An 18,818-nucleotide genomic window follows, 5' to 3' on the forward strand; every position below is an offset into this window, starting at 1 on the left:
AGAAATTTCCCCAAACTATCTTAAAATTGTCAAGTGACTTTTGTTCAACAAAGGAGCCAATTCCCATGTAATGGAATTCCCTTATTTGGAGCCCTTCAACTGGATCCATATATGACACTTTTCTGACCCTTACTCTAGGGAATAAGATTATTTTGAAGGATATTTTAAGAAAACATGTTCTTATATGCATTTAAACCTCCAAAAACTTTCAGATTTAAAAGTAACATGAAGATTGGTTTTTCCACTAAAAATATTTAAAACATTCTCTAACTTAGTTGACAACTGAGTAGGCAAACAAGTTGCTGTAGAGACTATTACCCTCTGAGCCTGAAATATTTGCTATTTGACACATATCAGAAAAAATATTCTGACCCCTAGTGAAACCCTTATAATTCATAGATGGTCATATTGCTTTTAAAATGTCTTTGCAGACCACAATGTTTAGCAAATATAGACACTCAAACATTTTTTGTGGACGCCCATATATACACATATGCACATATGTGTATATTTCATGCACATATGTATTTATAGTATTTTTAAAAACTAGCTACATCCAACAATTTTTACATAATATTACAAATCTTCAGTGTTCTTTGCATAACACCACTGAGCTAAATTTGGCTTGAGAATTCTTATGTATTCTTAATTCCTATCTAGTGAGCTTTAATCTAATTTAGAATGCAATCAAAATTCAATCTTTTTAAAGAATATTATACATTTTTATCACTTAATGTTTTATATATGTACATATAGTACAAAAGGTTGAATTTTGTTATATTTTCATACATGTATATATGACACAATGATTATATTTATTTCCCCTCATACCTTTACTTATCTCTTCTTCCCACAACCACTTGTCCTGTTCCTTGTAAGAATATATGCTTATGTAACAAGTAGTTTATTCTCAGCCAATTATAACAATCAAGCATCAGCCAACTGAACAAATCATGTCTGTATAAGGCAAGTGCCAAGATATAGCTATGTATCATTTCTTTTTTCTGTCTATAATTACTTCCTGTCCACATTTGTGGGTGGAACTCTCTGAACCTCCCCTAGTTCTGTTTGATTCCTGATAAATAACTCCTTCTTTAGTCAAAGGAATGAAGAACATCGCAAACTATTACTATATGGATAAACATAAGTTTTTTCCCATATTAATTTTTAATTTTTTCTGCAAAAGATTTCAGAGAAAAAAGACAATTCATTATATGTTTATTATACATGTAGAAGTACAACATGGTTAAAATAGCAGGAAGATAAGAAACAGACTGTTATAGATTTTTTTTGGCAGCACTGGAGTTTGAACTCAGGGTATCATGCTTGCTAGGTAGCCACACTCTTACTGCTTAAGCCACTTCACCAGTCCTGTTGTAGAATTCTTATGAAAATAGTACTCTAATACATGAAAGGATTTGATAGTGATAAACTAAAGACATATGATATAAAGAATTCAGAAAAATAGTACAATAAAGAAGTTTTGATAAGCTAATCGGTCAAAACAGGAAGTAAAATAAAAATATAAAAGAAAATTTACATAAAAGAAGTCAGAAAAAAGTGAAAGGGAGACAGAAAGCAGATTGTACAGATTAAAAGCAGATAGTAAGAATACAGATTCAACCCAATTATTTTGATAATGACATTAAATATAAATGGTTGAAAGTTCCCATTTAAAGGGCAAAGACTTTGATAATGAATATAAATGCAAGACTAACTCTACAATTCTTAACAGAACTACACATTAAATATAAAGACACAAATTGCTATAAAATTTAAAGTATGGAAACATAAAGCATGGTCATATTCACATCAGACAAAGTAGATTTCACAGCAAATAATACTACCAATAATAAAAACATGTACACATAGTAATATAAAAGATGATTCATCAAGGGGACATATAAATATGAAATTAGTATTCATGTAATAACAGAGCCTTAAAATACACAAAACTGTACTGCTATTTCTACAAAGAGGAACAGACAAATACTACAAGTATATTTAAGAAATTTCTATAAATTCTTTCATTAGCAAAGAATAAATAGGAATAAATCTCAGTAAATATAGAAAACATGATTAAGAAAGATTGAGCAAGATGGTGATTATTGGCATCCTTAAACCTCAGTGGCAACTAATTATCCTGAAGAAGGAAGATCAGGGGACCCCAAAAAGCACCAGAATCTGTGGGACACAGCAAAGGCCATGATAAGGGGAAAGTTCATAGCTACAAGTGCTTTCATTAAAAAAATAGAGACCTCTTAAATAATCTACCAAAAAAACTATTATAATCCATAAACTGTTTAGGCAAAGTAACTTAATACAAAATTAACATACAGAAAATGGTAGCCTTCCTATATACTAACAATAAACAGACTAAGAAAGAAATCAGGGAAACAATTGGTTTTACAATATCCTCAAAAACAGTAAAGTACCTTGAAATAAATTTAATGAAAAAAACCGAAGACCTTTTTAATGAAAATTATAAACTACTAAAGACAGAAATCCAAGGAGGCATCAAAAGTTGAACAGACCTTCCAAGCATGTGGATTGGTAGAATACTCATTGTGAAAATGGCCATATTACCAAAAGCCTTCTACATGTTCAACACAATCCAATGATATTCTGCACAGAAAAAGAAAAATCAATCATGAAATACATATGGAAAGACACAAAAACTTGAATATCCAAAGCAACTCTGAGCAAAAATCCAGTACTGGATGCATAACAATACCGGATTTCAAACTATACTACAGAGCCACACCAATAAAAACAGCATAGTATTGATACAAAAAACAGACAGGAAGACCAATGGATCAGAACAGATCCAAACATAAACCCACACATCTATAGCCAACTGATCTTCGACAAAGGAGCCCAAAACACACAACAGAGAAAAGACAACATCTTCAACAAATGCTGCTGGGAAAACTAGATATCCACATGAAGAAGACTGAAACTAGATCCCCATCTTTTACCCTGTAGTAAAATCAACTCAAAGTGGGTCAAAAACCTTAATATAAGGCCTGAAACATTGAAACAACTCTAAGAAATACACTCAAACACATAGATATAGGGAACAACTTCCTAAACAGAACTGAAAAGGTTCAGCATCTAAGAGAAACAATTAACAAATGGGACAAAAGCATCAAACCAAAGAGCTTCTGCACAGCAAAGGAAATAGTTACTAGACTCAAGAGACAGCCCCACAGAATTGTAGAAAATCTTTGCCAGCTACTCATCCAATAAATGACTAACATCTAGAATCTAGAGGGGACTCAAAAAAAAAGTCTCCAAAGAATCAAGACCCCAATGAAGAAATGAGCACTTGAATTATACAGGAAATTCTCAAGGGAAGAGGTACAAATAGCCAGTAATTACATGAAGAAGTGTTCAACTTCCCTGGTTATAAAAGAGATGCAGATCAAAACAACACTTAGTTTTCATTTCACCCCAGTCAGAATGGCCATAATCAAGGGAATAATGGCATAAAATGCTGGCAAGGATGTGGCAAAACAGGAATCCCTCTGCACTGTAGGTGGGAATGCAAATTAGTACAGCCACTATGGAAAGCAGTATGGAGATTCCTCAAAACACTTAAGACAGAACTGCTATATGATCCATTGATACTGTTTCTGGGCATGTACCCAAAGTAATGTAAGACAGGATACAGTAGAGACACCTGTACACTGATGGTCATAACAACACTATGCACAATAGCCAAGCTTTGGAAGCCACTCAGTTGCCCTACAACTGATGAATTGATCAAGAAATTGTGTTATATGTACACAATGAAGTATTACTCAGCGATAAAGAATAATGGCATGTGGTTTGAAGGTAAATGGATGCAATTGAGGACATCATGTTTAGTGAAGTAAGCCAGGATCAGAAACACAAAATTCACGTTTTCTCTCATTTGTAGCAGATAGATCCAAAGATAAATATATACACAAAAACAAGCCTGATTATGTACAATTTCAGATGTAGAATGTGTTTATAACAGTGGAACTACTCTGTAGAACTCATGAAAGAGGGAGAGGAAAAGAGAATGATAGAGCATCAGTAATATAGCACAAGTTGTGAAGGTAGAGGATATGAGGATATGTGAACTGAATGCCATTGAAAAATGGGGGTATGAGAAGTAAAGGGGTAAGGGAGAGTAATAGAAGAGGATGAATAGACCAAAATAAAGTACACCTGCAGTGTGCATACAATGAGACACCCCTTTGAACACCAACTTAAATATTAATAATGAAAACCAGGACTGTAAAATAGGCACAGTGTGTGTAGGGGGATATTAGTGGGAAGGGGAAGGGTGAATGAAGGAGATTAAGGTGATGGTATATGGTAAAAAAAAAACTGTAAGAATGTGTAATAGGCAAGGACTGGAAAGTTCAAATGGATACAGTGATGCACACATATGATAGAATATTGTGCGGCAGTAGGAAGGAAAAACAACACTATTTATAATTAAGATATGAAAAGAGTTCAATGGCATTGTGCTAAGTGAAAAAAGCTAGTCTGAAAAGGTTATTTACTGCATTCTTCTAATGTTCTTAAAAAAGAAGAGACTATACTGATGATAAACAGATCAGCATTTGACACTGGTTGGAGTTGAGGTTTGACTGTCACTACACAGAGAATATGTCTTAATTCCTCTGTGGTGACAGAACAATTCTGCATGCTTATTTTGGTCAAGGACACTTATAATTATGCAGCATGAGTAGCTGAAGATTTTTAAAAGCAGTGCTATTAAAAATAATGTAATGTAGTAACAAATGCAGTTTTTAAGACAATATTATACCAATGACAATTTCATGGTTTTGATAAATGAATTACAGTTGTAAGACATCTTTAGAGAAAGCAATAAAATTTATACAGTAACTCTCATAACTATTTTTCAAATTTATGTGAGTCTAACATTTTAGAATAAAATAATTTTTAAAAAATCAGTTCCCGAATTTTCTAACTGGATTAGCTATCTATACTTAGTATTTCTCTAACTGCAGTGTTTCATTTATTTATAACATAGTGCCACTGAGTTCTTTTGAATCAAAATATTTTTATTTATTTTCAAATATTTTGGAAGCACTGTTCCAACCACATAAATATAAAACATGTAAATTACACACATACCACCCCCACACAAACAAATACACAGTCAACAAAAGCCTTATTTTAGAATATTACACGTTTTCTATGCCTTCCAAACAAGGAGTTTAGATTTCCCTGAGTGTAACATTTTCATCATTCATGGTTAAATTTGAACATTCCTGACATTTCTACTCTTTTAAAGTCATATTGATTTAAACTCTAAGGTACATAACCATAGGATTATATGACATCTCTAGACTTTAAGACTTATCACTCTTTATTTACATTGCCTCACAATAGGTCAATAGATTCTCTTGCTGGAAGTCTGGGTCTAACATGTCTTTCATAGTAATTGATTCCAGAATCAAATGTCAGTTTTATATTGATTATTACCATGAAGCCATTCATGATCATTGTGACTCCTATGGCATGGTGGTTAATTTTGCATGGCATATCATACTAAACCAGAATAATCAGAAGTGACAGCCTGTCTGCCTCAAAGTGATTGTTTTATCTTCCAATAAAGTGAAAAATAACAGTTGCCAACACTGTAACGAATTAGGCAATATGGCTGGCCCAAGTAGTTTGGATTAAATCATGATGAGAGGTCAAAGTTAAAAATTGCTGAGAAAATAGTACATCATATGTTATGACTACTGAATTTTTTTGCTGTTATAGGGTTTGAACTCAGGCCTCACACTTGCTAGGCAGCTATTATATACCACTTGAGTGACATTCAGCCCATGTCTGATGAATATATAGCTAAATTACCATTTAACAAATAACTGCTTATTACTATTTTCTGATAAATGACAGACATTGATTTTTTTCAATGTTGCTTAATGACTGTATCAAACATTTCCCCAGTAGTTTAAATGGTGATTGTGGTAACATATGTTTGTATTTAGAGCCAACCAATGTCAAGCTGAGTCATTTTATACAGGACTTTCTTATGCCCTCAAATGGAAATAGGACACCTGACTCTATGGTTCTACTCCACTGTTTCAAAAACAGTTTAATTGTTTTGAAACAACTTTCTTGTTTATGTAGCCTATTTTTCTGAGATTCCTTTGAGTAAAAAGATTTGTACAGATTTATTAAATGTTCATAGGCTTTAGCCAAAGCCCAGAATAAAATGAAGACTTAAAAATTATCTCTATAATAAATAAATGAAAATCCAGACCTTGCCATGGGAATAATAATAGTAAAAAGGATTTGTAAGGAACTGGAAAAGGTATTACAAAAGTAATCATTATATAACTCACTGTGGATAGCTGGACGAGGTATAGTGAGGCTACTTCCTAATTAGTACAATATAGGAAGGGAGCTCAAACTGATTATAAAAGCTTGTAGAATATATTGGATTCAGAAATGGTTATGTGCAAAAACAAGGGTAATAAAAATAAACAGAAGTGGAAATATGGAAATAAGTATGAGCTAAATATATATTCAGGAATACCTATTCATTTCAGATATAAAAAAAACTGAAATGGAATATCTTCTACTTTAGTAGTGAGAATGAGCCAGATAAAGTCCTAACTCTGCATCCAACATATATCTGATATCACAAAATAATGATTCTTACTGAATTTCAAATGAGGATATAGACTTCCATTGGAGATGAGAGGCAAAAACTTTCACCTGTGTTAAAACATGAAAAGGAGTCTACCATCAAGACAGTAAGAAGAAAGCAGCTAACTTTTAATCCTACAGTGAAATGACCTTACAGTTTAGAATCACTGAAAGTCCCATATGCAAAACAAGTCTGCATTCTCTCAAATCTTCTAAAAAATGCTCATAACATAAAATAGGTTTAAGGCTGTTATAGAGTATACATCCCCCATGGCACAAGTATGCAGGTCCTGCCAAGATCAGACTGAATATAAGACTAGAATTTCCCAGGAATCATTCTAGACCCTATGTAAATACAAGACACGGGTGGGAAAACAGACGGGAAATTTGCCCTTACACTGGCCCTTTTCTGTTATACAGCAAAGGGCAGATTCTGATGGAAGAGTCTGAGAAGACTGTATTTCTGAAACTTCACTGATAGCAGGTATAGCCTGCCATTGTATGATCGACAGTAAATCTTCCAACAATATCCCTGGCAATTAATAGAACACTGGCTATTTTATACTGTGTGGAAGTCAATGATAAGAAAGTCCCATCCTGGAGATGTGCTAACACAGAATGTCTAAGAATGAAAAGGACCAAAGATTCAAGATTCCCCAGATTCCTCAAGTCTTAGGGAAAGTAGGAAGCAATTGTAAACTACTGTCAAGAAAAGGACAACAATGCAGAATGAGTCATTCCTGTGATTCAGGTATGTGGAAATCTGAAAAACAGGTAACACTGAACTAAGCCATCTGGGATTCCAGTCCTCACACATAGGACAGGGTTGTAGATTCTAATCACTATAGAATTCAAAGGCTATTCTTCACTAAAGATAACTACAGCAACAAATGTACCCAAACCCAGATTCGCTACAGTCTAAATTGACTTAAAAAACAATGGCCTGCTCAAAAAAATATGCCTATTTCTGGGCATAAATGTAATGTCAGATTCCATTGTACTTTTATATACAATGACTATTATTCAAAAATAATAACTCCAAAAGACTGCTTTATTAATTTCAGTTCCAACATATATACTTAGGAACTTGTCACTACTATTGTTAAAAGAAGAAAGAGTGAAGAAAACTGAAAATAAAAGACATTTCTTTCACACAACAGAGAATTTTGTTTACATGGCAAGCCACTGCCACCCAATTGGAAGAGGCACAAGATACAATATTCCAAGCAAGATCTCCTTACTTGGAGCAAAGGCTTCTAGCACTAGTACCTGGTAACAACATATAGAGGAGATTTTGGCAAGTTAATGTTTGTATGCTTAGTATGAAATAGCACAACAGAAAGATTCCTGGTGGTTTCAGTCATTGGGAAGTCTGTACCTTTTCATGATTTTTATCTCCAGAGCACCAGCAAGCTGTCATGGTAGAAAGCCAAGAAAGATACTTCTTGTGGCATGTGTAAGGAATGAAGAAGACTAGTATTTTTGAAATACCCTCCATAGCTTAATTCAAAAGAAGTACAATTCTTCAGGACAAAAAACTATGCCTAAGACTTTTATCACCTAGGGAAAAGATATTTCTCCCATTCCAGCTCATGGTTTCTCACCTTCCTGTCTCAACCATGATTATGGGAAACTAAGAAACATTTGTGAAGCAACCTGAGACACATGTATATTAAAAAAGTGACATTTAGCTCAAAGATTATAGAATGCTTCCCTGCTGCCACATCTTACCATCAGACTAAAAGGATTCCATTAAAACACTAAGTGTTAAAACTAAATGAGCCACAAAACACATACTCAGGAGGAAGACATGTACTTAAAAAATCCACAATCAATGAGAAAGCTAAAAATACATTTTAAAACTTCTGACACACATTAAAAAAAAAAACAAAAACAAAGAAACCAGCCCAACTCATAGGGATGTTTATAGTCCCACCACTTGAGAAACTGATACAGGATGGTGAGTTCAAGGTCGGGCTGATCTACATAGTGAGTACTACACAAAAAAGAAAGAAACAAAGGAAAGAAAAGAAAACACACACACACACACACACACACACACACACACACACACATCACAAATGTACACCCAAAACACCCAGCTCAACTCTTCACCAAATTTAGATATAGGCTTCATGTCAAAAACCAGTTTCAGGTGAAATCCTGTCTGGAAAAAAAAACATAAAAAATTATAAATATAATCTAGTATTGATAAAATAAAAGACGTATATCTGGAACAGAATATAGGGGACATAACAAAGTACACACAAATAGTCAACTGATCTTTCACAAAGACACCCAGGCAAATTAAAAAGAACTACACATTTCTATAAATGGCATGGGAAAAATGGATATGCCTTTGCAAAGACAAAAAAAAAAACAAAAGGACTAAAATCCTAAAAATGACTGAGATACAGGTGCTTCACCATTCATTATAAGAAAAAAATCTCAAAGTGAATCATAAATCTAAATGTGCAACACAAAATAAAATTAATTTAAAAAGAAAACATAGTAGAACATCAATGTGGCCATGAAGTTAATAATAGGCTTTTAGATACAATTCAAAAAAATATGATAATTTGGATTGGACCAAAATACAAAAGTTCCACTGGCAAAAGATATGGAGATATTCAAAAAACAAGCCACATAATGAAGAACCTATCATTGTACATTCTCAGCAGCAATGAATGATGGGTTTTGTGTTGCTCATCCCAACCAGCACTTGGTATTGTCAATAATTCAGATTTTAATAATTGTAAAAGTCATCAATTTCTGAATTACATGATACTGATCATCTTTTCATATGCTTATTTGTATTTGCTCTATATATTGTATATCTTTTGATTTAATGTGCAGATTATTTGTTGTGTAATTGTCCATGCTCTTATTTTGTGTTTTATATATTGCCATGTGTTCTGTAAATGTTTTGCTTCAAATACCACAGACTGCACTAAGACAAGGTATCCAAAGTTACAAAACTCATGGAAGCAGAAATGGTGGATTCCAGGTGTGTGTGTGAGGGGATGGGAATCATAATGGGGCACTGCTGATCAGTGAGTAGAATGCTTCAGTCACTGGGTTCAAATCACAATACTACCAAAGAAAAAGTTTGTTATTAGGGTACATCTAATCTTATTTGTTATTTTAATACTATTAAAAGACAGGTAAAAGAAAATGAATAAAAATATAACATTATTTATGCTAAGCACCAGACCCATAGTAAGTATTTGTTAGATATAGACAAAGTACAATTACAAAGGACAAATTTCAGTAAATATTAAGTGAGTAATTTTATAATGAATCAAACCACCAAGAATACATAATAATCCTAAATCTAAACATATTTAATTAATATTACTTGAAAATGCATCAAACCTATTTCCCCATCCAGAAGAAACCATTTTTTAACTTGGGTTAACTTTAGTTAAGCTTGATATTAGAAATGGTATAAATGAAATCATGATGTTATGCATAAACAAAACTATTTCCACATTCAAAATTTATCCACTGCTGTTTATCATACTAATATAATTAAATCACTCTTACTGAGGCAGAATTTAGGTATCAGCTCATGAATTTTAAGCATACAAACTGCTATATTTTAACGAATACATTCAGTTTTCATGATTATACAGTAAATTTAATGATAAACATCATTCAGTGATCACCATTTTGAGATTGTTGTCATAGACACTCAATTTTTGTAATTAAATATGTAATTTATAACATATTAACAGTTCGTGTTTCTTTATTAATTGATTATAAACTTAATGTTATAGGAGTATGTAAAATAAAATATAAGTATGCTTTGTTCCACTCCCTGATTTGTTTCACAGCAATATCACTTGAAAAATATCAGAATGTCTCAGACACATTCCACCCATCTCTTTAAGATAAGTAGTATTGTATCATACCTAAGGTTGTAATTTTCATGATATATAGACATGTTTTTATAGGTGCATAGAGATAGAGGGATAGATGGTTAGACAGATAGAGAGACAGATAGATGATAGGTAGGTAGATAGACCATGATTAATAGAAGACAGATAATATCTCAATTTGAGATAGACGAACTGAATATATGTAGCTTCCTGAGATGCATGCAGGATCTCTCATTCACATCTTTCCTGTGCTTCCAAAGTCCATAAAATTATTTTCCTGTATCTTTCTTGGCTTAAAATAATACTTAATATGTGCTAATTTTTAATCTGAGAGAATCCACTAAGCTTAAGTACAATAATAGTTAATTATTTATTTCAGTCTCACTACATTCAAAATTATGCTAATATTTTCAGGTAATATTTTATTGTTTATGATATTTCTCAAACACAGAGTTGTCAAAATAAATACTTGTTAAATTAATATTAACAAGTTAGAGAATGTTCTACACATTATTTTCCTTGTATAAATAGAATTGCTTCATATTGCAAATCTCCTAAACTCATGATAAATTTACCATTCATTTATTTATGAAAAAAACTGAATAAATTGATTTATATTTGAATTCCACATACAAATGTTCATAATGCATCCAAAGTTTCAAAGCAACAAAAGTATTATAGGAAAAATGCATTGCCACAAAAGGGCTAATTTTAGTAGAGAATGTATTAGCTCATCATAAAATTAGATTTTTTCTAGAGAAGTTACATCAAAGTGAGAAAAACATTATTGAATTTATCAGAAAGGATATCAGAGATGATAATTAGGGCAAGAATTTGGATAGGGTATTATGGGGATGGGAGGAATCAAAAAGATATTTCAAAACATGCAGTGAAATGAAAGAATTTATTTGTACAGCAATGGGTAACAATTATGTAACACAAGGTAGCATAGTCTATAAATAATTGCTTTGGAGAAAAGAGAATAAAAGTCCCAACTTATGGGAAGAGATTAAAAACTCAATAGCAAAGGGTATACTTATGATGTGGAGGACATGGTTTCCATAACCAGTACAAAAATAAATAAATACATTAATAAAATAAATAAGTATTCCTGAACAAATCACAGGAATTTTGACTTTACTTGGTATTAGAAAAAGATTTTTTGATATTTTTAAAGGGAAGCAATTACACCTAAGTGAAACATAAAAATAGAAAACACAACAAACTCATAATTAAATTGTTGCCACTGTTTTTCAAATACTGCACATTAAAATCATTCTTTTAGTTATTAATGAATACCCATTGTAAATATTCACAAGACTGAACCCTGTGTTCTGAAACTTAATTAAGGGATGCATTCTATTAAATAGTATGAGTAAGCTTACTAGTATCCAAAAAAGTTGCAATTGTGTAGAAAAATGAGCCATTTCTAGAATCAAACTTGCAAACCACATAGAGTTAGCATCAACATGGACAGGAAAATAATAGTGTTTTAAATATTATTTCTCTACTCTGGTTGCAGAAATTTAGAGTGAATTTCCAGTACATGCTTGAATTACACTGATAAAAGCAGAACATTATACAAGAAGATAAATTTGATATAGGCAAATGTGTTGAAAGTATTGCTTTCCTATCAACTTGTGTTTCTACAGTCAATTAAACTTGAATACTGAACAATTCCTGTTTTAACATGAACACTACTATTGCACACTCTTTTAAAATCACATCATATGTCATATTTAAAATGCTTTCAGACTGTAATTATTTAACTTAAATATAACTGATCACATAAGGCTATGTGTTTTCTCAATGAGCTGATGAAGTTTCTGTGCTCATTTTCCTGTATCATACAGCTGATGGCAATTAGACTTAAAATTTTAAACTTACATGTACAAGGCGTAATTGAAACATGAACAAGAGAGATACTGCTTTAATCACATCAATTTTAACCAGATGCTTAGGTTTGCCTGGAATTTCGTGTTATGCATATCTAGTAGTAAGAATGCTCAATTTTGTGGCAAAATATAATTAGTGCATAAAATATATTGTAAAGTGAACACAGCCTCCCTTGGACTCTATGTCTCAGTAAGTTTTACATGAGAATTTCTTATATGTCAGGATATGGAGCAATTTCTCAAGGGTATGTTTGAGAATCTTAGAAAACAAGGTACTTAAAGTTTTGCTCAAATTTTCCATTTCCCTAAAACTAAAAATTAGCACATTTTTTAAAGCTAAATCTCAATTCAGAAGTTTATAAAAATGAGGGCAGTTGCCGTTTTTGCAATATTTTTTCTTGAAAATGCATTTAAAAATGTTAATGAAAACTTTGCTGTTCCTAAAATATAACTCCAATATTATATAAGAATAATTCTAAATTATATAAAATGGAGAAATATGATAAAAAGAAGTAATGTATTTGAAAGTACTATAGCAATAAATAGATACAACTAGTCATTTTAGGTGAACATGTTTTTTGATTAGGTCTTAATTTTTTTTCTTGTTTTGTAAGATTGAAAGAGCAATCTATAATTCTACTGTGCAATAATAAGTTGTAGCAATTATTAATTAGTTTTATCAAAATTATAATTCTGAAAATGAGCCTGCTGATATCTCATCTCTAGTATCTGTATCACTGATGTCTCAAATTCATTATAAGTGAATAACTTCCCCACATACACCAAAACTCACAATTTTTCTCTCCAGAATATCATTTATTGAATATCACCAATTGTAATATACCTTGTATACATGTTTAAGTGTGACTATGTAATATATGTTTGACAGTTTGAGACAGATGTCCAGCCTTTTATAACAGCTTGCAATTTTGTGGTAAAGTCTTTATTCCAAGTAAACCATTATAATAAACCCTTAACCTTGCTCCCTTGAGTGGAAGAAGTTGAAGACCTTCGATGTGAAAGTTGAGTCTATCAGAAATGATGCCAATCTTCTCTTACAATCTTAGGGAGTTGTGATATTTAAACACAGAGTGAGACATTTTCACACCCTAGCACTTGTAATACAATAGCTTTCTTAATTATAAATCTCAAAATAAAGTAGAATAAAATATTATTCAAAAATTTTATATAATGTATGTGATTAGCTAAATGCTCTTCTAAATTATAATTCAGTAATATTTTTTATTAAATAGCCTAGGAGTCAAATGTGAAATACAATGTGCTTTTCATTCATTGACATTTTAAGGATGAACTTGCAATTACTTAAAAAGCACTAGTACAACTAGTTTAATGTGGAAAATAATACTATTGTATAATTGACCATTTCTGTGTGACTGTTGACATAAGCATAAGCTAATTTCAAGAAGCTGACTGCAGAAAAGTTAGTAAACTTACCTTGAGGAGAGAGCCCTGTTTGGCGAAAGAATTGTTCTCTTTTTTAATGCCTGTCTGCTTTGATTTGAATTTTAGAACATATGTATACATATGTAAATGTTACTTTTGTTTGTGAAGTAATAATAGATTTTTTACTGAACACAGTATTCATAATAATCATTACTTTTATCTTTAATTTTTTTCTAACTTTTAAAATTGGTACATTCCATGTAATACAGTACATTATAAATTAAAGAAAACATAATATCATTTCTGGTTCTGTTCTTTATGACAAGAAGACTAAAATTTTATGCTATATTACTGTCACAATTTAAAATGACAAAGATCTGATTGCTCCGTCTACCTTGAAATTTATAATTACATTGTTAGAAGTGTCAGTTTAACTTAAGTTTACTGAGGTCAGCTTTTGTTTTAAGAAAGTTTGTTTCCGGAAAAGTAATTAAAAGGATGAGTCAATATAAAAAGTAATGGGTGTGGTAACTAGCCTAATTTGATCATTAGACAATATGTACATGCATCAAAGTATTATGTTTTACACCATAAATATACAGAAAATTATTTTTCAACTGAAAATTAAACACTTTACAAAAACTGTTACAGGTAAAAACTAATATAAAGTAAGCCTAGTGGATTATATACTTTCCTTCTTCATAGTTTTATATAGGTAAATGAAATGAAAGGATATACTTTTATATAAAAATTATATCACAAAATTCTTAAAGCTATCAAATAAAAAGAGTTTTGAAATATAAGTTGCTTAAAAAATTATGTTCAGTTTGCAAGGAACATTTATGGTATTTTTGTTTGTTTGGAGGGGACTGGGATTTGAACTCAAGGCTTCAGGATACCAAAGCCGGCACCCTACTGCTTGAGCTACACCTCCAACACATTTTGGTCTGGCTGTTTTGAAGATGTGATCTCACAAACTGTTAACTCAATATAACCTTAAACTGCAATCACCCCCATCTTAGCATCCCAAGTACCTAGGTTTATAAGAGTGAACCACTGGTGTCCACTGATATTCATGTACTAATATAAAAATTTGGAAAGCAAAACTTTTAAGAATTTAAAGTACTAATTTTAATAGTGTAAGGTACTGTAGCAAACATTATTCTCAAAATTTCACAAATTTAGGCAAGCAGACCTGTGTTCCTAAAACCAGACCTTGGCTCCTGTTTACACTATTCTAAGTTAATTTCCTGGTTTCATGCTTGAATTTAAATCCAATACATTTTCCTGATCATTTCTCTAAATCAAGATATTTTATTTAGAGGAGATTTCACTATTTATTCAGATCAAAGTATGTTGGAATCCAAACATAAGATTTCGTCACTGAGCAATTATTTGGGGGTAGTTAAGGTATCCTGTGGTTGCTTTGATTTACTTCATGACTGATTAGGCAAACTTATGGAAATAAACTCTATTCTATGAAAAAAACTCACATGAAGATATGTGTTTGCTTTCAGCATGTGTTCCATAAATGGTTCCTTCATAGATTAATGGATATGGGGAAAACATCCATATGCAATTTCCCTTTGCATATGTTCTGAAAATAACTTATAATATACTCCATACCATTACCATTATAAATGCTTTAGTATTTATCTCAAGACTTTAATGATTTTAAATAAACGTTCTTCCTTCAATAATAATGAAAGAGAATAAGCAGCTAATTTATTTATAAATTACATGAATTTTAAAATAAAATAATATTAGTAATTTTATATTAGTAACAAAGCAGAGACACAGGAATATTTTACCTCTTTTTCATTAACTAACTTCATTTGATAAACACAATAAACCACTTATACTAAGTATGCTGCTGCTAATACTTTATGAAATTTTGTACTAAGTAACTCATTTTTAAATTTTCAAGCTTAAAGACACCAATGAGGAACATGTCCCCATATAATTATAAACCAATGAAAAGAAAATCAAACCCAGAAAAGCATGTCATGTAACAATTTCGTTAACAAGTTACATTTGGATGTTGGACTTGTATTAATCAAGAAGCACGATCAGAAGAATCACATCATCTCTAATTTATCCAACCCAACTGAGTCCCTCAGGCATTGAGGTTAAGCATTTTATGTGGTGTGGAAGTCAACGTGTATGAGTGGGTTGTAATGTCTTACCTTTTTACACAATGAATGCAAATTGTTTAATTTTTTATGATTTTTATAAGCGCCTCAGGTCAACAGTTCAAATTGATGGACCATACAGGAAAAATGTGCACATGCTATTTTTAGTATTTTCCAGTAAAGTCAGACACACCTGTCATTTTCGCATGTAAGAAAATACTGCTGTAATTGGTTCATCACGTGATGCATTTCATATATCATTGAAAAAGAGGAAAGCCACAGAATGTCCCATTCATCTTGACAATATCTAGATAATTCTGCATAAAGAAAAATGATTTGAAATATTATAAAGTCACAAGTCTAACAAATCCATCTCTAATTGACTCATGTTTTGTAAAGGACCATCTCCAGAGTGTGGGTGGAACATTCTGCTTCACCAATTTTCTCCTCATTCCACTGTGGAATCAGCTTATAGATTCCATGTGTCTTTTTAGGCGATCTTTATTCCTTTTTTTTTTAAGCAATATAAAGCACTGTATAAATCAGTGATTCAAGTTTAGTCTAATTTGACCTGCTTTTAATATCCTAAAGAGTAATATTTATTTGTGTTTTAAGTAAAACTGGTGTAGAAATGTGAAGAAAAATAAAAACCTCTATTCTTCCCTGATATTCTCTTCTAATTCAGGTTAACTTGTGGGAAAAAAAGACAAAAACCATGTCTCCTTTAATTCAGTAACACTAAAATTCCTAATATTAAGTTCTTCAATCTTGTTATTAATCTAGGATTAAATATTATATTTGGTCCATGATCTGTTATAAACCATAAACTCTGTGTCTAGATTAATCCATATTATATCAAAAATTCCAGATGATTTTAGGACTGATGTAGCATTTTCATTAGTCCCTTTTAAACCTTAGTTTCTTCATGTTGAAAAAAAATAGCACATAAAGAAAATATGAACTTATGTACATATGAACATATACATAAGTTACAATCATTACTTGACTATATGAGATAGGATTCCAAAATCTGTGTCCCTACCTAAACTCTACTCTAAAATATGAAAAATATAAGTCAGAATTCATTTTCAAAAGACAGAATCTGTAAAGCAGCCTAAATGTAGGACTGGGTGTGGTGGTACAGAGCTGTAAGAGGTAGAGGTAGGATGATTGCTGGAAGGTGAAGGAAAGAGGATCATCGATCTGGGCAAAAGTGTGAGACCCTGTCTGAAAAACAAAGAGCAAAAGGGCTGTAGGCATGGCTTAATTGGAAGAATGCTTCCATAGCAAGCATGAGGTTTTGAGTTCAATTTCCAGCACTTCCAAAAGATAAAAATAAATAAATAAAGCAAAGTAAATTAGTGTAAATATGATCTATTTTCTTCCTCTGTAGTTCCATTTTCCTTCTTTCCTAGTTTTGTGTTATTCATATTTTATGTCCTTCACTGAAAGCTTACATTAAATCATTATTATTTTTATAAAACGTTTAATTATATTCCAAATAAAGAGCACAATGAACTGCTATTTCTTCGGCAATGGTGAACTACTTTTGTAATTACCACTTCCTTAGATCAGCATTTAAAATGCTCACTTTAGAACTTGCTTTAGGAATTATCTGGATGGGCAAGATGAGGTGTGAAATTACTAATAAGATTGTTTGTTGTATATAGAAAGAGAGATGACAGCAATTAGATTCAACCCAGTGATAGTAGGATAGTTTGCATCTGGAATGTTCCCCAAAGGCACACTTGTTAAAGTCTTGGACCTGGGCTTGGTGCTATCAGAAGATGTTGGACCTTTTGGAGGTGGGGCCTAGTTGAAAGATTTAAGAGATATAGGGGCATGCCCTGGAAGAGGATATTAGGACCCTGGCCCCTCTATTTCTTTTCTTTTTTGCTTCCTGCCAGTGAAAAAGTAAGCAGCTTACTCTGTCAAATTCTCCCACAACAATGTGTTGTCTCACTAAAGGCCCAGAAGCAACAACAGAATGAAACCTCCAAAACTGTGAGCCAAAGTAAACTTTTCCTCTTTTTAGTTTATCTTTATCTTAGTTATTTTGTGACAGTAATGAAAAGTGGAGTAACAAGATGTCTTTTTGGTTTTTTGTCATGAATAACTAGAGTAGGAGCAAGTGGTGTGACTGGGTAGCTGATGAATGTTATTTTGGATAACTGAGTGGGGTTTCTAAGAATAGGATATCACTCTGGAAGTGACTGCAAGGCTGAAGGCTCAGAAGTAAGACTGTTTATGAGTAGGCTTAGGAATCACAAAGAAATAAGTAATAAAGGAAGCTGTTAAGTGGATTTTTTTGGCAAGAAAATGAACCCAAGAAAAAGATAAAGATGGCTTAAGAAAGTATGAATAAAAGAAATATGTAAATGGTAGGTATATCGAGAGATTCTAAATATAATTTAAATATAAGAAGATGATAAAACAAAAAAAGCAGCTCAACAAATTTTGTGGATTTTTTTGATAATGAGTTTGGTAAGTGTAGCAAATACTTCTGAGAAGTTAGAAGGAGAAATGTAAAAACCTTACATGTATTAAAAATGAACATTCAGATGATTGCATAAGCAAGGCTATATTGTTTTAGCATTAACAATATTAACTCTTTTCTGTTGTCCATTAATGTATCAAGAAAGAGGAACTAGAAGGATTCTCACTATTTTGGAAGACATACTTTAAATGGTCTTTCTTTAAAAAAAAGATATGTAGTTAAAAAATTAAAATTGATACGGGAAGTTTAAAATAGCTTAGGAGTCATATTTCAAAGTGATCATTGTTAAAATACAAGAGACAAATTACCTTATTGAACAAAAGTAAACAGATTGAAGTTTCAA

This window comes from Castor canadensis, chromosome 13, assembly GCF_047511655.1.
Source record: "Castor canadensis chromosome 13, mCasCan1.hap1v2, whole genome shotgun sequence".
Classification (NCBI taxonomy): domain Eukaryota; kingdom Metazoa; phylum Chordata; class Mammalia; order Rodentia; family Castoridae; genus Castor; species Castor canadensis.